Genomic DNA, 21,345 nt, shown 5'->3' on the forward strand with positions numbered 1-21,345 from the left:
CTTTGCCAACAAAGGTCCGTCTAGTCAAGGCTATGGTTTTTCCTGTGGTCATGTATGGATGTGAGAGTTGGACTATAAAGAAAGCTGAGCACTGAAGAATTGATGCTTTTGAACTGTGTTGTTGGAGAAGACTCTTGAGACTCGCTCGGACTGCGAGGAGATCCAAGCAGTCCATCCTAAAGGAGGTCAGTCCTGGGTGTTCTTTGGAAGGACTGATGTTGAAGCTGAAACTCCAATACTTTGGTCACCTCATGCGAAGAGTTGACTCATTGGAAAAGACCCTGATGCTGGGAAAGATTGAGGGCAGGAGAAGGGGACGACAGAGGATGAGATGGTTGGATGGCGTCACGGACTCAATGGACATGGGTTTGGGTGGACTCCAGGAGTTGGTGATGGACAGGGAGGCCTGGTGTGCTACGATTCATGGGGTCGCAAAGAGTTGGACATGACCGAGCAACTGAACGGAACTGAACTGAACTGAACCATGGTTTATTCAACCAGTCTCTTACATGTGTATTTTAAAGTAATTTCTGGTATTGTGCAATTGCAGATAATGCTATAATGAATATACTTGTGTATATGCATTTTCACATTGTTGCGGGTTTATCTTCAGGAAAATTCCTGGAAATGGGCTTACTGATTCAAAGTGTAAATGCTCCTGTAGTTTAATTAGATACTTGCACAGTTCCTTTGCTGGGTTGGTGTTTACCACTTTGCATTTCCAGTAGGAGCCTGTTTTCCTACAGCCTTGCCAACAGTATACTGTGAAAGTTTGGGATTGTTCTCAATCTGATAGATGAAAAATGATATCTCAGTGTACATTTAATTTGTGTTTCATTTTATTATGAGTGGAGCTGAATGTCTTTGCATCTGTTTAAGAACCACTCTCTATAGGTCTTTTTTAGGAAGTTGTTTGTAGTGATATGGACTTCCCTGGTGGCTCAGACGGTAAAGTGTCTGCCTGCAATGCGGGAGACCCAGGTTCAATCCCTGGGTTGGGAAGATCCCATGGAGAAGGAAATGGCAACCCACTCCAGTACTCTTGCCTGGAAAATTCCATTAACTGGGGAGGCTGATAGGCTACAGTCCATGGGATCGCAAAGAGTCGGACATGACTGAGCAACTTCACTTCACTTTGTAGTGATATTAACCATTATTCAATGAGTTATACTACAAATGTTTTCTTCTGGTTTGTCATCTCTATTTTGATTTTGCTTCTGGTCTTTTTGTCATGTAAAAGTTTTATATTTATATTTTAGTTCTCATTAGAAAGAGTTTTCTTTTTATAACTCTCAGGTCATAGGAGATGCTCAGCTTGTATGGTTTCATTATCTACACTTAAATCTCTGATCTATTTAGAGTTTACTTTTGTGTATGGTGTGAGAAACAGATCCAGTTTTTGTCATCTTTTTCGTTTCCCCAAATGCCGGTCCGTTTGTTTAGAAGCCCACTCTTTAATGCTAGTGTTCCGAGGTGTCACTTTATCATAGCTAAATCTGTTTTGGGGCTTTGTGTTCTGTTTCCCTGGTCTGTCTGTCCCTTCAGTTGTACCGCACTGTTTTAAGTACAGAGGCTTTGTAGTATATTTTGATGAGAGTTGCCACCGCCTGTTTCTTTTCAGTGTGTGCTTTTCCTGAATTTTTCTTTTCCATTTGAACTTCAATATAACATTCTCTAGCTCAAGTTAATTTGTAAATTTATGACATGTTGATGTTGGATGTACCAGCCAGGGACAAGATTTTTTTCCCCCCTATCCCCTATCATTTAGGTCTACTTCTGTGTCTTTAAGAGTGTTTGTTCATGTAAGTTTTGAACATTTCCATTTATTCGTATATTTAACATTATTTATTACTATTTTAAATGGGGCTTTCTTATTCATTAGATATCCTATCTGATGTTATTTGTATATGTGAGTATTACTGGTTTTTGCATGTTTATTTTATATCTTGCTCCCTTGCTGAATTATTTTGTTTCTTTCATTTCTTCATTGATTTTCTAGGGTTTTCCGTCTTATCTGCATCAGGTCATCTGCAAAGGGGTTTTGTTTTTTCTTTTTTGATTCTTATTTTTTATGTTTATAGTGGTTTTCTCTATTCTGATTTCAATTATTAATATGTCCAGGAAAAAAGTAAGAGTGGTCATAGTGAGCCTTCCTCTCTATTTTTGACCTTAGTAGGAATGAATGTTACATTGAGAGGTATCCACGTGAGAAAAGATAAAAGTACATGAAACAATGCGCTGTTCCCAGGGCTTGAGAGGCACTCTGTTTATTTACATGTGTATTTATGTGTATTATATATCACTCTTTAATACCTCTCTTCCCTTTCATAGCCAAGGTGTTACCTCTGCCTGGCAACTGTTCACCTTCATTTCATCACCTTCCACTCTCTCTCCTCCAGCAGCTCCCTTCTGGTTTCCCTGTTGTCAAAACGAAGGCCGCCTTTATGACCTCTGTGTTACTAAGTCTCACGGGATGTCTTTGTTCTTATCCTTGTCTTACTTTCTTCCTTTTCCTCTCAGTAACATTGCAGACCATGCCTCCTTCTAACTGTGCTTTTCTGCTACTGTAAAATCACGTTCTTCTGCTGGTTCCTTTTCAGTTTTCTAGCTCCTGTGTTTCTACTTCATTTCTAACAGCATGTCTTAGGCTGCTGCTTTTATAATTCTAGTCTATCTTTTTGAGCTTTATGTATATTAGCTTTCAAAGCAAACCTGTGGCCTGAATTTTCATTACAGTTATAAATAAATTATTAGTTATTCTGAGAGTAACATTGCTAACCCACACCTGTCTTCTGAAATGAAGATCTACACATCAACCTGCCTGTTTAGTATCTCCTTCCACTTTGAGATGTCAGATCACTTCACAGTGTAAGCTCTAACTCCCGTCCCAAATGCCTCTAGCTTTATTTAAGTGACTGGTGTCTTTATGTCTCTCACTGGAAAAGCTGGACATCTGAGCGTCTTTGTTGGTCCTTTTTCACTCATGGTCTTTATCTGCTGCATTTTCAGGTTGTGTTGATTATCTGTCAGTCCTCTCTCGTTTTCTCTAGCCAAAGGAAAGGGAAACCCAGACAGAAGAGACTTCAGGAGTAAAGACTACATGTTTGGTAGAATACAGAAAGTGGAGGTGTACAAGTAGCATTAGAGAGAGCTAACGCTCAGGTTGTCAAGAGTGCTGATTGCAAGAGTGTGGAATTGGTGCTCCTCCTTCAGTGCACGCTGTCATCTGCTGGCACAGGGGCCGTCCAGAGCAGCACGGGGGTCTCATCCAGCCAGCGGGCAGTGTCGACTTCAGGGGCTACCTGCATGCCAGTTAGGTCTGGTTCTTGAGATCCAGGCAAGGACTGAAGACATGAAGACAGAAGCGGGTACCTGGAGGCGTGGGGTCTGAATGAGACTGCTCAAACAGGACAGCAGCCAGGGCAGCAGGCGGGGAGGAGGGGAGTGAGCTGGGGAGGAACCTAGAGGACCAGAGAGAGCCGTCCTGGAGAGCCCTGGACAGGCTCAAAGGCGGAGAGAAACCTAGAGGACCAGAGAGAGCCATCCTGGAGAGCCCTGGACAGGCTCAAAGGCGGAAAGGAACCTAGAGGACCAGAGAGAGCCGTCCTGGAGAGCCCTGGACAGGCTCAAAGGCGGAGAGAAACCTAGAGGACCAGAGAGAGCCATCCTGGAGAGCCCGGACAGGCTCAAAGGCAGCAGCGCCAGAACAAAGGCCAGAAACTGAAGAGTGGTTGTTGGGGGAAAAAGTGATAGAAACAGAGAAGTCAGAATGCTAGGAAGGAGATCTTAGATGTTAGGGCTGCAGAGACATCAGGGACGATAAGGACGTGGGAAGGGACATTACCTTTGCAGTTTAAGAGCACAGTTTCAGTAACTTAGAAAGGGCAGGAATTATATAAAAAAGGATTTGTGCTTTTCCTAAAGACAACGTTGAAGAAAAATGTTCCATAAGCAAAATGAGAAATTTTTGAAAAGTTGGAGTAATGCTAGTATTTTGCTATACTTTGAAAAATTTTGTAAAATGTAAAATAAGTGCAGTTTAACAAAATCCATCATGGATTGAAATAGAATCAGTGATAGGAAGTGACAAGTATGGTGAACTGGCCCTTTTATATGTTGTGGTGTTTGTAAACAGTGGGAAGGAACCCTCTGGAAGCAAGTAGTGAAACCTCCCAGATTTTCACATGATAATCAGATGTAGGAAGCAAAATGCCGAGAAAGCAAAACGTGAGGAATAAGTGCAGAAATCCCTCTGCAGGCCGCACGGTGGCAGGGATCTGGCAGCCTATGGTGGTGGTTTTATTTTTCAAAGAAATACGGATTTTAATGATTCTTTCTCTTTGGTATAAGTGCTGTTGTTCAGTTGCTCAGTCATGTCCAACTGTTTGCGACCCCATGGACTGCAGCACACCAGGCCTCCCAGTCCATCACCAGCTCCCGGAGTTTACCCAAACTCATGTCCATTGAGTTAGTGATGCCATCCAAGCGTCTCATCCTCTATCCTCCCCTTCTCCTCCTGCCTTCAGTCTTTCCCGGCATCAGGGTCTTTTCTGATGAGTCAGCTCTTCTCATCAGGTGGCCAAAATATTGGAGCATTTTCAGCATCAGTCCTTCCAATGAATATTCAGGGTTGATTTCCTTTAGGATGGACTGGTTTGATCTCCTTGCAGTCCAAGGGACTCTAAAGAGTCTTCTCCAACACCACAGTTCAAAAGCATGAAGTCTTGAGCGCTCAGCCTTCTGTGCCATCTAACTCTCATATCCACACATGACTACTGGAAAAACCATAGCTTTGACTAGATGGACCTTTGTTGGTTATAAGTGAGACCTGTGAAAACATCCGAACAAAAAGAAAAGAAAAAAAAAAAGGGAGGCGAGGATTTCGATAGTCTGTGCTCTCTTATCCACAAGGCCTTTATGAAGACAGAGCAGGGTGGGCTCCTTTGGCTGCTGCAGGGCAGGCCTGGAGCAGGGACTCAGTGACCGACTCTAAGGGACCCTGCCTCCTGTGAAACTAGCAGCCAAGCTTCTCCTCCCTGCCTGTGGTGGGAGGCCCACGTTTCTTTTGTCCTGGCTCACACTCCACTTCTCTCTGTCTCAGGTCTCTGTAGTAGAAAAGATGCCACAGGCTCTACCTGCCTCACAGGCTGGAGTGAGGAAAATGCCAATGTCACCATTGTGTATTATGTTTGCTATGGATTTTTGAAAGATTCATTTCATTCACTTCATCACTTTAAGGTAGTTTTCTTGTTTTTCTAGTTAAAATTTGTTTTGGATTAAAAAAAAAAAAACATGAATGGTGTTGAGTATTATCAAATTTTTTTTTCTGAGTCTCCTGAAACGATGCTATAGTTTTGCTTCTAATGGGTTGTGTGATATGGAGTGTTTTACTGACAGCAAACCTCCAGAACACTTCATACATAAAAAGATTTGTAGTCTGTTCTTCAAGAAATGAGTAGACACTTTGCTCCTTGATTACATAGGTCTTGTTTTGAATCCTGAAGGTTGTGGATTGATGACAGCTCTTCAGAAATCAGCAAGAATGAAATGGATTTGGGGAGTAAGAGGGTCAGCTCTGAATTTGCACATGTACTCTACTTTTTTTTCCCTTTAAGCCCAATTTTGATTTCTTTTTCTTCACAATCTCTGATATCTGTAGGTTTCAAATACGGGGGGAAAAAAGCATAGGTACCAGGTGTATTGAGTTATTTCTGTATGAGTACAGAAAATTGATAATGCAGTTTCTAATTTATATGGATGTTCAAGTAATAGTGAAGGTCATCATGTTGGAGGGAGGCTGAAAGCCCCATAAGTCATTATGTAAAAGTTTAAAATGGACTAAGTTTGTATTCAATTTTTATTTACTACTGTTTACGGAGTTTTGGGGAGAAGGCGATGGCACTCCACTCCAGTACTCTTGCCTGGAAAATCCCATGGACAGAGGAGCCTGATAGGCTGCAGTCCATGGGGTTGCTGAGGGTTGGACACGACTGAGTAACTTCACTTTCACTTTTCCTTTCATGCACTGGAGAAGGAAATGGCAACCCACTCCAGTGTTCTTGCCTGGAGAATTCCAGGGACGGAGGAGCCTGGTGGGCTGCCCTCTGTGGGGTTGCGCAGAGTCGGACACGACTGAAGCGACTGAGCAGCAGCAGCAGCAGCACAGAGTTTTTACATAGTGAACAGGAGATGTTAATTTGCAGTTTGTATTAATGGGTTATAATAACCTCAATCTAATAATACTCTATTAACTGTCTTGAAAATAAAGATGATTTTTAAAAATGATTACTTTTAAAATCAATAGTTACCTGATTTTTTGGATCATTTCTGTGGAGTATTAGCTGTACATTACTTTCCAAAAGATATCCTGGAAAATACTTGGTTTTAATCTAATAACTATAGCAGCTTTTGCATGGTTAATCATTTTCCTCAGTAAAATTAAATTAACTGTTGGAGGAGAATTTGATTAAGCCATTTCTTCTCAGTTTTCTCCTCTTTCTTACTGTTTTGTGCAGTTTAGCCAGAGTTGGAGTTTCCTGTTTTATCGGCAGCCGTTGGTGTGTACTGGGATCCTTCTTGGGGCCCTGATATGACCTAGTACTTCGGGGTTATTTTTTGTCATTATTGTTGTTTTTGTCACTGTAATAATTACCCATTTGTCAAAAGTGTATGTGTGATTTAAACAAGGTTTTTAAAATGTGTGAGCTGCACCCTTATAAAGCTTTAGTATTGTAAAGTGCTATATTTAACTTTTCTGAAGGAATATAATTCTGTCATCTTGAATTACAGTAAACCAAACATTTCTTATGCTAATTATTTTAATTTGTATATTCAAAATTATGAAATAAAAATTTCCGTATAAATTAATAATTACTAATCCTGATTTTCCTTACCAAAATGCTGTGTCAGTCCTTTATCTGATGTTATACTTACTATAATAGTCTCATACTTCATTTATCATAGGTAACCAAATATTTGAGTAAAAAAATAAAAATACTTGATGAAAATTAAATCCTACTAAGAAACATGATTGACTTTATGGAGGAACGGGCAGGGAGGTGGACAGTAGGGCAGTGATGAAATAAGAAATCCATTTTTCTTGTGCTCTCGTGTATCACAGTTTAGAAGAGGGAGACTAGCAAGATAAATGGACCAGGAATTACAGAGCAGGCTTGTATGATTTATCATTATTTTTCAGGATATAATACAGTAGTCACAATAATTTGGTGAATGATCTTCATCTTTGTGTGAAGAAGTCTATTCAGTATCATGAAAACATCTATTATTATATGCGATGTAAACACAATTCCCGTATTGCATTATTGGATGTTAACAAAGCCCCCCTCCCCTTTGTTTGCATGAATCGCAGAAACCTCACAAGACTTGTCTGCCGCAGTCGCGCATGCTATTATGTACATGTTAATGTTTACTGTTGTGCTTCCCCAAAATGATACACACTCATCTGATCTTTAATCACCCAAGTTGATAAAATGAGCCTCCATGTATGGTGAACTTTGTTCTCCTATCTGATCACATTTTCTGGTTCCTGAAAGACTATCATTTTTCTTTTTAAAAATATTTGCTCCTGTTTTCTGTGTCCAAGCAACCTGGCATGATCAAAATGAGCTGTAAGTTCAGAAAATTCTCAACAGCAGAATTCTAGTTGCTATAAAAATGCCAGGTTAAACTAAACATTTTTAGTACATATAATTCATTTCTGCTAAGACTTGAAGTCCTGAAAACTCTGGGATTTTCTTAGGTAAATTCTCCTTAAAGTTTGCTCGTGTATGTTTGGATTGTATGGTTTTGTAGAAGTGTATGATATTATGTAACTAATATTTTTTATATTTTAAGAGCTTGACTGTTTTAAAACAAAATCAAGGGACTTCCCTGATGATCCAGTGGCTGGGACTCTGTGGTCCCAATGCGGGGACCTGGGTTCAAACCCTGGTCAGGAAACTAGATCCCACATGCTGCAACTACAGTCCCGAGTGCCGTAATGAAGACCTGGCACAGCCAAATAAATAAATTAAATATTAAACAAAATCAAGTTTGTGAGTCATTCATACAGACACACTGGCAATATTAATTGTGTGAAGGCTTGGAAGTCCAGTCCATTAGAAAATGCAGCTCAGCTGCTTTGCAAATAGTTCTTGCTCTGGTGAGAAATTTTTTATAAGAAGTAAACTTAGTACTGAAGAGAACTGAATCAATCTATAGATGGATGTTCGGGACAGGTGGAAGCCTAAGCTGAACTCAGAGTATCATAGCTTACAAATGAAAAAACTTATGTTACGTGGTTTCTAGGCATCAAATCTTGGTTCAGTAGAAATCAAGACAGACTAAGCTGCTTCTGCTAAGTCGCTTCAGTCGTGTCCGACTCTGTGCGACCCCAGAGACGGCAGCCCACCAGGCTCCCCCATCCCTGGGATTGTAGGGTCAAATAGAGGATTCGTAGTTTAAAAAAAAAAATACACCACAGTATTTTTTGAACTTAGTATTTATTTTTTAAAATTCTCATATTTAAGAATTAAACTCTGTTTCCTAAAAGTAATTTATACATATTAATAACATAATATGTACATGATTGAATCTTGTTACCTTGTGAGCTGTTTTCTAGTCAGTAGTGTTTCTTTGTTTTAACAGCTATAAAAGTGGCTTAAATCTAAAACGTACTCCCTCATTTTAAACATGTTCTGACTGAAGAACTCCGGTGTCCGAAACAAGTCTAGCCTTCTGGCAAGAGTGACGAGTTCTTCATAAGGAAATTCTGGAATTGCTTTGAACAAGTGTTTGGATAATCTCTTTGGAACTCTTTCCAAGTGGTTATGTCAGTTTTGGATGTGGGGTGAAATAGGCCATAGATCTGAATTTTCTATAAGTTTTATTATCATTTATTCTTAGAATAATAATTTTCTTTTTGAAAACTTATTCTGAGAGTTTTCTGTATTTGTTGTACATTTATACTAATAAGGCTTTGGATGTGTTTTTGGCCAACCTGAACACTAATTTGGAGATATTTGAGAAGGCATGCCATTAAAAATATGTTTGTTTCCCCAGTATATATGTATGCATGGTCTATCAGGGATAACCTGTTGAAAACTATTTAGAAATTAGTCGTTTAGAAAGTTTAATCTTAAATTAATGCCTATCACATTGATACATGTGTGATCTTTCTGTCTCTGTTTTGCTGAACTATTAGTTTCAAACTCACTAAACAAGTAACAATACAAAATTTAAAATTCAGCTGGATAATTTATACCAACAAGTAGCTCAAAGTGAGATATGTGAATTATAGAGATCACACCTTGGCAACAATGTTAAAGAGAGTATCAATTGGAGATATTTCTAGGCTTGAACTGGTGTGTCCAGAGCTGAGGAGCCTTTCTAAAATAAAATGAAACCTCAAATACATGAGGAATTAGTGGCATGATCTGTTTTCTAAATTTCGTTTTAGTCAGTGAAGTTAGTTTGCTTAATATTACAGAAGTGAGCAGAATTAAAGTTGAGACTGCTCATTTGTTACTTACTTGGTCCTCAGCATCCCTTTTTCAGGAGGCAGGATTCTGAAGTAGGCATGTATGTGAAGTCATGAGTATTCAGCAGTTTGTGCTTTTACTCTTAATCAGCCTTTTTTCTTATCTCTTTCTCCTCTCACCTTAAAATTTTTAAAACTTCCTTTTATGGCACAGATAATCTGCCTGCCTGCTGGGTTGGGAACCTGGGGAGTCTGCTGCAGTCCTTCCCCTTCGTCCGTCTCTGCTTCTGGGAGCCACCCTTTGTCTCGTGTCTGTCTCTGCTCCTCCATCTGTGTAGCTGCTGTGCTAGCTCGCTGGTCAGCATTCTGTCCTCCTCCTGGAATTATCTTTCTCAGTGCTCACTGTGCTGTGCTCAGTCGCTCGGTCATGTCCAGCTCTGTGCGACCATAAAGACTGTAGCACGCCAGGCCCCTCTGTCCAGAAAATACTCCCAGCAAGATATTGGGGTGGGTTGCCATTTTCTGCCCCAGGTGATCTTCCTGACTCAGGCATGGACCCGTGTCTCCTGCGTCGACAGGCAGGTTCTTTCCCACTGTGCCACCTGGGAAGCCCTAAAATACTAACCACCCAGTCATTGATTCGGGTATTTTTCTACACTGCTAATCAGTAGCAACATGATCCAGTTTAGGTTTCTTTTATTTCTTTTTGACAAGGTGCTTATAGGCAGGGAGGCCAATAAAGGAACAATAGTTCGGTAGTAAAGTAAGTGATGACAAAGTCTTGAGCCACAATGAAGAAAAAATACATGTGTTAAATAACTGAGTCCTTTGTAGAGCTAACTTTTCTGTTCTGGTTTTAATTAGTTTTGTGCACTTCTATTTTCTGAAAACTAAAGCTTCCTCAGAATTCTGAAATAACTTGGAACAGTGACTACTTTTCATAGGTTTTCCTCCAGTGCAATCAACTATGGTTTGAGTTTTTCTCTCTGCAGTTTGAACAAAATAGAGTTTTTATTGGATAAAAGGTGTCAGGCAGGTGATGTTACAAAAAGGCAATAGATTGAAAAAGGAACTCTGAAACAAATGGAATAACATAAGGAGGAGTAGTTAATGAGATGTGAAATAATTTAACAAGTCTGGAACTGAGAATTTAAAATACAGAATAAAATTATGGATGATGCTTAAAGTTGGACTCTGTTTAATCTAAAATAATTTCTTCAGAAATCTTATTTATTTTCATCTTAGTTACAGGAACATACTTAAAAGAGGAATACTTAAAGTGTGTTTGTATCCTTATTGTACTGTGAAGGATGTCTACTTTGAAAAGTCCCATGCCTCATGTCTGCCATAAGAAATGCACAAAAACTAACATATGCTTAAGTGAATTTTTCATCTTTTTGAGTCAGGTTGAATCTGTCTCTTTTTTATGGTAACCACAGTCCTGGGAATTTTCTAACTCATCTTGGGGATTTAGACTGCTCTCCCGATATGGAAACGGACCTCTCAGAAAGCAACTCTCAGAAATGACTCAACTTCTTTTGGTTTATTTAGGGTGATTGAGACTGATCTGTTTCTTATTTGTAAGCTAATTTGAACTTAATATCCAAGCTTGACCCTAAATGGATCAGGATACAAAGAAGTGAGGTTACGTTGCCATCAAGAGAAAAATAAGAAGGTATAATACTCAAATCATAAGAAGTTTTCTCTTCTTTAATTATACATCCATTGGTGTCTGTTTTGCCTGGAGCTTAAGTTTGTGTGGGGGTCTAACTTGGTACCATTTGTGAAAAATGAGCCTGACTGTTTGAGAGAAAATATACAGTCCAGGGGACTGCAAGAGTCAGACACGACTTAGCAACTAAACAACAGAAACATCATATGCTATTATAAGAGCTCTAAGATGAAGAGTGATTTTGGAAATGAAGATACGTTTTATAATTAGGACAACCTGGAAGTATTTCATTTACCATAAAAATCAAAGAAACGGATTTAGACTGTGTCAGTGCTTTAGGGATCATTGCCTATATAAAGATTTGTGAAACTAAGGGGAGTTACATATTACACTTATAATTGCTTTGAATTGAAGTGGCATGAAACTGTGGTTAAGACCATGTGGCCTCTGGGTGCAGATTTCTTAGTGATAAGGTCTTGGACAAGTTAGTTCCCTTAAGTTCTTATTAACTGTTTTTGTTTGTTTGTTTTGGTGTAAGGTAGGGTGGGGGTTTTGTTGTTCAGTTGCCAAGTCGTGTTCAACTCTTCGCAACACCATGGGCTGCACCAGGTTTCCCTGTCCCTCACCATCTCCTGCAGTTTGCCCAAGTTCATGTCTGTTGAATCAGTGATGCTATCCAACCATCTCATTCTCTGACACCCTCTTCTCCTGTCCCCAATCTTTCCGAGCATCAGGGTCTTTTCCAGTGAGTCAGCTGGTGGCATCAGGTGGCCAAAGTATTGGAGCTTCAGCTTCAGCATCAATCTTTCCAAAGAGTATTCAGGGTTGATTTCCTTTAAGATTGACTGGTTTGATATCCCTGCTTTCCATGGGACTCTCAAGAGTCTTCTCCAGCAGCATGGTTCAAAGGCATCAGTTCTTTGGCACTCTGCCTTCTTTATTGTCCAGCTATCACATGTGTACATGACTACTAGAAAGACCATAGCCTTGACTATATGGACCTTTGTTGGCAAAGTGATATCTTTGCTTTTGAATACACTGCCTAGGTTTGTTACAGCATTCTTGCCAAGAAGCATTTGTCTTCTAATTTCATGGCTGCAGGTAAGGTGGCATTAAGTGAGATACTCCATATAAATATCAATAATAATGTTAGAATATTGATATTATTGTCACTAAAGTATGTTTTCAAACAACTTCCTAATGTAAATCATGTAGTTTTTTTAATTTTTATTTTTAATATTATAATTTTTATTTTTATTTATTTATTTTTTTGCAGCTGGAGTTTTTATTTTATTTTATTTTTTAAATTTTATTTTATTTTTAAACTTTACAATATTGTACTAGTTTTGCCAAATATCGAAATGAATCCACCACAGGTATACATGTAGTTAAACAAGCCTGAGTGGATGTTTTCTTTGGTTCAGATGAATACCAGGAGACAGTATGTAATAAACTTTAACCTGCTCATACTTCATACATAAACCTTGAAAGAATAACATCTATCTTCAAACTTCAAAATTAAAAAAATTTTATTCCCATTAACCTTGGGTGGAAGTTTGGAGTATTAGAATTTTTTAGAGTCTTTCAGGAATGCTGTTTAGGCAGCCCTTCCAGTCCGTCAGATTAATGGGATTGCAGGGACAGTGAACGGAGTGTACACTTGCCTAGTGACAGTGGAGGTGCCTGCAGAAGGAAGATGGGCGTGCTTTAATTTTTCCAAGCGATCCGAGGCATCTGGAAGCACAGCAGATGTTTTCTGTCTTGATGCTGCTTTGGTGCCAGTGTATGCTTAGCATCCATTTGTATCACTGAGAGTTAGATGTAAACTCTTACTTTTTTTTTTGGATAACTGTTATTGTATTAGGCACTTTTACATATTTTTAACTTTTTTTTACTTATCAACAACATATTTTGTTTAGTCAGTTAACTTATACAACAGTATTTTCCTTTATGACCATTCATCTCCCTTAAACATTGCTATGTCTTTTGACATGGAAATTCCTAAGTGATTTAGTTCAAGACTAAAATTTGTGTTAAGGAAAATCAAATTTGGTAGAGACATTTTATGTATAGTTAAAACTGCTTTTGTTTAATTACTCCTCTTTCTGTTGAAAAGGAACCTTGATACTAGTGGTTCAGAAACACATTTGAGATCTTTGTATTAAGTTGAGTACAGTTTAATTGGACTAAATGAAGTATTATATATATTCAACAAATAATTTGAAGATTGTGCGCCTGAAAAATGGAGAGTAGTTGTTACTGGTTGATACCTTTGAGAAAGCTTCTTGAAGTCATCTCTTCGCTGCTGTATCCTTATCTTTGGGATGGTCTGCTTCGGGATCTCCATTTTAAGAAGCTTCTTAGATTTTTATAGACACTGAAGCTTGAGACCGACTGCTGAAGTCTCTGCTGACAGCTTTAAGATGTAGGCTCTGCCCTTGCAATGGAAGGGATGTTTTTATTTATGGGATAAATAAATGGGATGTTTTTATTTATAGGATAAATAAATGGGATGTATTTATTTATGTTATTTGCTTAAGGCATAAAACTTTAAAAATGCTACCAAAATTTACCAAGACAAGAAACTATAGAAGTTATAAAAGTTTTTTTTTTTTTGAGGGCCCTTATAAAAGCTAGAAAAAAGGAATGAAGAAGATTAATATATTATTGAAATAGTGCTTTTGTGTTACTTTTTTGTATTTTGACCTTAATTTACCGTAGGACTGTTGTTAGCAGATTGAAATGTTCTTGTGAAAACTCTTAAGGCCTGTAGTCTTTTCTTGAAAATTGGTTTAGTACTGTTGTTTACATTGTGAAATTAGGGCTTTCAATAAGATTTTGGTTTCCATCTATCCTGAATTCTCCCTAGGAGTGCACAACTTCAAAAATAAAGAGGCACAGTCAGCAGAAAAAAGAGGTGGTCTGAGCATTTATGCGTTAAATATGCATGTTAATTAGGAAAAAAATTAGAAAAATATGAAAACAGATGTTACATAAATTATTGCAGTCCCAGGGCAGCAGTAACTTATACACTGACAATAATTTTTATATGTGCATGTGTATGTCTATTTCTAGATTTCTCAATGTTTATGCAATTCCATAGAGAATAACTGGAAGAAAAACTGGTATATCCTTTCAGTGAGACTGTGGTAAACACTCCTCCTGCTTGTGGCTTGCTGAACAAGTCTAGGCATAATACACGTGCTTCTGTGAGCTAACCATCCCTGCTTCCTGATCTTCCCTGCAGTCCTTCCTTCTTGGTTTCTTTGGTGGTATGTCAGTGAACTCTTTTAATGGACACGTCCTATCTGAACAAGAAAGTGAACCACAATCCCAAGTAGTATAGAACGTGTAAAATTGACTGTAGTGTAAAATAAGTATTTAGGAATAAAACAAATCACAACTTTTGAGGACACTGATTATAATGTTACTTTTTCTTTGTTTACACTCGTACTTTCTGAAGGAATAGCCATCATTCTCTTGAGTAGTGTTGACACAGTAGTATGACAGTCTAAACTAAGTTTTACATAAACGTACATTCATCACATACACATATGTTGGAATAATTGATAGATCCTCAAATGTCTTTAAAGAGACATCCGTAATATAAAAATGGTCTGTATTTTTACAAGAGAAAGATGAGAAATAGAGACATGCTTTGTTTCAGCGGTGCGGCAATTTTTAGTTCAACCATACAGAAAAACCATGTGACTGGAGTGCTGTCCAAGACGCTGTTGCTGTTATCTGGGTGTTTTCCATTTATAGATTATATAACTTAGAAACATATTGTTTGTAACTTTTCAGATAAGATTGAAAGTTAAAATAAGGAAATGCTCCATCAGAATGTAATAAATCATTCTCTTTATCTAACAAGCAAACAAAACATGAATTATATTCAGTTACAGGAGCATGAAACAGTTTCTGTAAATCTATGTAGTGATCAATGCTACATTCATTTGTAGTCTTTAGAAATCATACTTTGTTATTTGGTTTTAGTAGCATATGATGTTAAAATGTGTTTTAAGTAATTTCTTTTGATCCCAGAAGTTTCATATATACCTGTTATAATGCTTTTCAATTCCATGGTTTTGATTTATATTTTACTTTTTATTGCCTAAGTATTGTCTTTTTGTGCATATGCTGAGTCACCAATAAGCTATAAGCTACTACAGAATGAAATCTAGAAAAGAGTGATCATATTGTTTGATAATTTATTATCCTTTAGAGGTTCTTTACTTTAGATAGATATTTAAGAAATTTTGTGGATATTCTTGAAAATTTTATGTAGAGATGTATCCCTGTCAGATAGGATTTGTGGAAGTGTATTAAAGTATATTACTAAAGGTGATAAATGTTTTTCTGAAGGCAAAAAGGCTATGGAAGTTAATTTTTAATTCACAAATAATATTTACTTGCCACACTGATACAACTGTATTCTAATTTTACATTTTACTAGTACTTTGGAATTAGTTTTCAGTGGAGTTTTTTCACATTTGTTTTAAAATGTCAGATTTCCATTTTCTAGCTTATGTAATTTTAATACTTATTATTTTATTATGTATTAGAGTAGTGCATTTCTTATTTGAACACTTTTACTTCATGTCAGTGAAACAAAGTGATAAGAGGTGATGTATTTTATATTGAGGTGTTTTAGGTTTTTTTTGGTATTATAATGCTGTGAGTATTATAAAGTGAGTTTCTTTCTTCTATTTTAGATGATGGAAAGGGTGATTAATGTATAAGCTAACATTTGTCTCCTAAGAGCCAAAAATATGGCATAAATTTTTTCAGCTTTTTGCATTGATGGCTTTGACTCCTTTGCATAGGGCTAGGCATATTTGAAGCTATTTTATTTATTTATTCTTCTAGGTATTTGCTGTTTATCCTGAAGCTCAGCTGAGGCAGAGCTCAGCTGATCTCTGTTTCTTGACTGTTTACTTCCTATTGGCCAACCAAGATTTTATTGGAGAATTCTGTTGCACAGAGCCTGCCATCGTCTGTGGGCCGTAACAGGAACATGCATTTGCAAGTGTCAGTTAGATTTGTGGATCAATAAAGTTTTCCTGAAAGGTATGTATATGTTAATTTCAAAACGTACATTTTAAGTTCAGTGCTATTAACATCTGTCTTAGTCTGGCTTCTATAACAAAAATCCCATAGATTGTGTGACTTACAAATCACAGAAATTTATTTTTCACTGTTTTGGAAACTGGGATGTCTAAAATCAAGATGCTAGCAAATTTTGTGTCTGGTGAGGATCCACATGCTCGTTCATAGATGGGCGTCTTCCTGCTGTCTTTACACGGTGTAAGAATAAAAGAGTTCTCTACGGTCTCTGTTTATAAGGGCACCAATCCCATTTATGAGGGCTCCACCCTCAGGACCTAATCACCTCACAGAGAACTCACTCCTATGCCATTACGCTGGGAATTAAGATTTAGTTTTGGGGAATGATAAATGTTCATTTCATAATAATACCCTTATGATAGTTATCATAACCTGTTTTACAGATTTGTGTACAGAAAATGTGTGTTGATGTGTATGTATGTGTATATGCTGTGTGTTCAGTCATGTCCGACTCTTTGTGATCCCACGGACCGTAGCGCACCAGGCTCCCCTGTCCATTGAATTCTCCAGTCAAGAATACTAGAATGGGTTGCTATTTCCTTCTCCGTGTATGTGTATATGTGTATGTATGTGTTTATACACTTATACTGAGTTTAGATTGCAGACTCAGTCAGGGCATAATGTTACCCTGTAACATAGAGTTCCTTGACAATTTCTTTCCATTTATCTATTGACCCACCAACTTCCAGTCTTTTCTTTTTCTTCATTGTTTTCCTTCTTTCTTAATTAAACTTGCATTGGGCTTTAAAATATTTTCACACCAGAATACTTTCAGCCCTTTTCTTATTGAAGACTTTACTTTTTGTATTCTTATCTCTTTTCCTTTTTCTTTACCTTTTTTCTTTCTTTCGTTCCTACCTTCCTACCTACCTACCTACATTCTGATGTTCATTAAGTTTGTTGAAGGTGTTGCAAATTTAGAATGATTGAACTTAGAGTTGAAGGTATATCAAATAGGTAGGATTCACATTTTTTTTTTTTTTACCACAACCCTTAGTAAGAAATAAATTTTGTATTTATGAGACATTTTCCTCAGGCATAAATGCACAAATGAAGCTAACAAAAGTTGGTGAAACAATTCTGCCTTGGCTACCTTGAATGTATACTGTGTTCTATTTTATTACATTTTTTGTATACTTCATTTAATATATACTGATACCCATAATTACATTTATTTCCCTATCCAATGATGGATCACTTTTGCAATTTCAAAAAGTCCTACTGTAGATCACTTTATGACTGACTTGTAGGGAAAATAAATGGAATGAGGCAATTTGTTTTTTGTTTCAGTCCAGCTGCTTTTCTGCTGTCTTCTCTGTGCTTCTCATTTCTTTTGATTTAAGTTATCAGATGACTTGGGGAAAGAACTGTGAAACTGCTGAAAGATATTGGAGCACTTATTGGTTCTTTTGCAGTAAGAACACAGATACCAGTGGTCATATTTCAAAGTATAAATGGAAGAAAATCTTTAATAGAATCATTCCTTTATAGTAAGGTGAATTTTTAAAAGTTCTATTTTTTTCATTCTATTTTTGTAAATTGTGCATGCTGATGCTCTCATCATTCTTGCTTTAAAATATTTCAAACTTCTAAGTCCTTTATATCAGCTTAGAATAACATATTTTTTCCCCCAAAGTGGTCTATTCTAGTGTTCCTTCTGATTTTATGTAACATTTTTATCCTTTTCACAAATTACAGACAGTTAAAAATTAAAAATGTAATATATATTTTAGAAAGTTTAGTATATACAGAAAAGTAAAAAGAAGATAAAAATTATGCTCAATCCAATGTATTAAAAGCTAAAGCAGTTCTAAGAGGAAAGTTTATAGCAATAAGCACCTGTATTAAGAAAGGAAATCTCAGGGGTGTCCACTATCTTCAATTTTATTCAGCTCAGTTTTGGAGGTCCTAGCCTCAGCAATCAGAGAAGAAAAAGAAATAAAACAAATCCATATTAGAAAGGAGGAAGTAAGACTGTCACTGTTTGCAGGTGACATGATACTATAATAGGAAATCCTAAAGATGCCACCAGAAAACCATTGGAGCTCATCAGTGAATTCAGTAAAATTGCAGGATACAAAATTGATATATAGAAATCTCTTGCATTTCTATACACCAGCAATGAATTATCAGAGAGAGAGATTGAGGAAACAGTTCCATTTACCATCTCATCAAAAAGAGTACAATACTTAGGAACAAACCTCAGTAAGGAGATAAAAAACTTGTACTCAGAAAACTGTAAGATACCAGTGGAAGAAATCTACAGCACAAACAGATGGGAAAATGTATTTTTGAATTGTAAGAATTAATGTTGTTAAATTGACTGTTACTACCATTACTAACTGCCAGTAAATTTGGAAAATTCAGCAGTGGCCATAGGACAGGAAAAGGTCAGTTTTCATTCCAGTCCCGAAGAAAGGCAATGCCAAAGAATGCTCAAACTACCGCACAGTTGCACTCATCTCACATGCTAGTAAAGTAATGCTCAAAATTCTCCAAGCCAGGCTTCAGCAATACGTGAACCGTGAACTTCCAGATGTTCAAGCTGGTTTTAGAAAAGGCAGAGGAACCACAGATCAAATTGCCAACATCCGCTGGATCATCGAAAAAGCAAGAGAGTTCCAGAAAATCATCTATTTCTGCTTTATCAACTATGCCAAAGCCTTTAACTGTGTGGATCACAATAAACTGTGACAAATTCTTCAAGAGATGGGAATACTAGACCACCTGACCTGCCTCTTGAGAAACCTATATGCAGGTCAGGAAGCAACAGTTAGAACTGGACATGGAACAACAGACTGGTTCCAAATAGGAAAAGGAGTACGTCAAGGCTGTATATTGTCACCCTACTTATTTAACTTCTATGCAGAGTACATCATGAGAAATGCTGGGCTGAAAGAAGCACAAGCTGGAATCAAGATTGCCGGGAGAAATATCAATAACCTCAGATATGCAGATGAAACCACCCTTATGGCAGAAAGTGAAGAAGAACTAAAGAAAAGCCTCTTGATGAACGTGAAAGAGGAGAGTGAAAAAGTTGGCTTAAAGCTCAACATTCAGAAAACTAAGATCATGGCATCTGGTCCCATTACTTCATGGGAAATGGATGGGGAAACAGTGGAAACAGTGTCAGACTTTATTTTGGGGGCTCCAAAATCACTGCAGATGGTGACTGCAGCCATGAAATTAAAAGATACTTACTCCTTGGAAGGAAAGTTATGACCAACCTAGATAGTATATTAAAAAGCAGAGATATTACTTTGCTAACAAAGGTCTGTCTAGTCAAGGCTATAGTTTTTCCTGTGGTCATGTATGGATGTGAGAGTTGGACTGTCAAGAAAGCTGAGTGCTGAACAATTGATGCTTTTGAACTGTGGTGTTGGAGAAGAGTCTTGAGAATCGCTTGGACTGCAAGGAGATCCAACTAGTCCATTCTAAAGGAGATCAGTCCTGCATGTTCATTGGAAGGACTGATGCTCAAGCTGAAACTCCAGTACTTTGGCCACCTTTTGCGAAGAGTTGACTCATTGGAAAGACACTGATGCTGGGAGGGATTGGGGGCAGGAGGAGAAGGGGAGGACAGAGGATGAGATGGCTGGATGTCATCACCGACTTGATGGACATGAGTTTGAGTGAACTCTGGGAGTTGGTGATAGACAGGAAGGCCTGATGTGCTGTGATTCATGGGGTCGCAAAGAGTCAGACACGACTGAGCCACTGAACTGAACTGACTGACCATTACTAAGGCAATCTCCATATTCAGTGCAATTCCTATCAAGATATCAATGGCATTTTTCACAGAACTGGAATAAATAAATTAAAATTTGGCATGAAAACACCAAAGACCTCAAACAGATAATGCAAATTTGAGATAGAAGAAAAGAGCTGGAGGAATCACATATCCTGATTTCAGACTACACTACAAAGCTACGATAATTGAAAAAAGATACATATGTCAGTGGAACATAATAGAGAGCCCAGAAATAAACCACATGCTTATGGTCAATTAATCTGACAAGGGAGGCACAAATACGCAATGGAGAAAAGACAATCTCTTCAATAAGTAGTGTGGGAACACTGGGCAGATACATGTCAAAGAATGAAATTGCAGTATTCTCTAACACCAGAAAGAAAAATAAACTAAAAAATAGACTAAAGTCCTAAATGTAAGACCAGATATTATAAACTCCTAGAATCGGAACACTCTCTGAAATAAATCACAGCAGTAGTTTTTGGATTCATCTCCTAAAGCAAAAAAAAGAAAAACAACAATACACAAATAGGACCTAATTAAATTTAAAGTTTCTGTACAGCAAAGGAAGCCATCAATGTAAGAAAAATACAAGAGATTTGCAAATGATGTGACCAATAAGGGGTTAATATCCAACATGTGTAATAGTTCATTTAACTCAATATACCAAAAAAGTGATTAAAAAATGGGCAGATGAACTGAATACATTTTTCTAAAGAGGAAATGCAGATGACCAGTAGGCACATGAAAAGATGCTCAGCATCACTAATAATCAGGGAAATACAAGTCAAAGCATGTGCGTTTGTTTGAGATAGTACCTCAGTGGTGATACTTCCGTGATGAAATACCACCTCACACTCTGGTTAGAATGGCTGTAGTCGAAGAGAACACAAATAACAAACGTTGGCGAGGATGTGGAAAGAAAGAAAACCCTTGTACCCTGTTGATTAGAATGGACATATGTGCAACCATTGTGAAAAACAGTTTGGAAGTTTCTCAAAAAATGAGAAAAAAGAACTACCACTTGGTCCAGCAGCCCCACTCCTGGGCACATATTTGGAGAAAATACAGACACTGTCAAAAAGCTGCTTGCAGCCACTGCTGATGGCAGCACTGCTTGTGAGTGCAGTCCACGGGAGTGCCCTAAGTGCCTGTGAGCAGATGAGTGGAGAAAGAAGATGTTTTGTGTACAGACACACGCTGGGACGCTACTCAGCCATTGGCCAATGATGAGATATTCCATCTGGAGCAACATAGGTGGACTTGGGGGGCATTATTCTAAGTAAAGTGAGTCAGAGGAAGACAAACACTGTACAG

General features: G+C 37.7%; 1 protein-coding gene across 1 annotated transcript in view; it reads left to right on the plus strand.

Moving 5' to 3' along the window:
* The window catches only part of TBC1D5 (TBC1 domain family member 5), a 595,923-nt gene that overhangs the window by 134,831 nt on the left and 439,747 nt on the right, over positions 1 to 21,345 (plus strand). Inside the window, exon 3 of the mRNA XM_070377101.1 lies at positions 16,020 to 16,220. The gene's annotated coding sequence lies outside the window, so the exon portion shown is untranslated. The remainder of the gene's footprint in view (positions 1 to 16,019; positions 16,221 to 21,345) is intronic.

Source organism: Bos mutus, chromosome 1 (assembly GCF_027580195.1).
Source record: "Bos mutus isolate GX-2022 chromosome 1, NWIPB_WYAK_1.1, whole genome shotgun sequence".
Classification (NCBI taxonomy): domain Eukaryota; kingdom Metazoa; phylum Chordata; class Mammalia; order Artiodactyla; family Bovidae; genus Bos; species Bos mutus.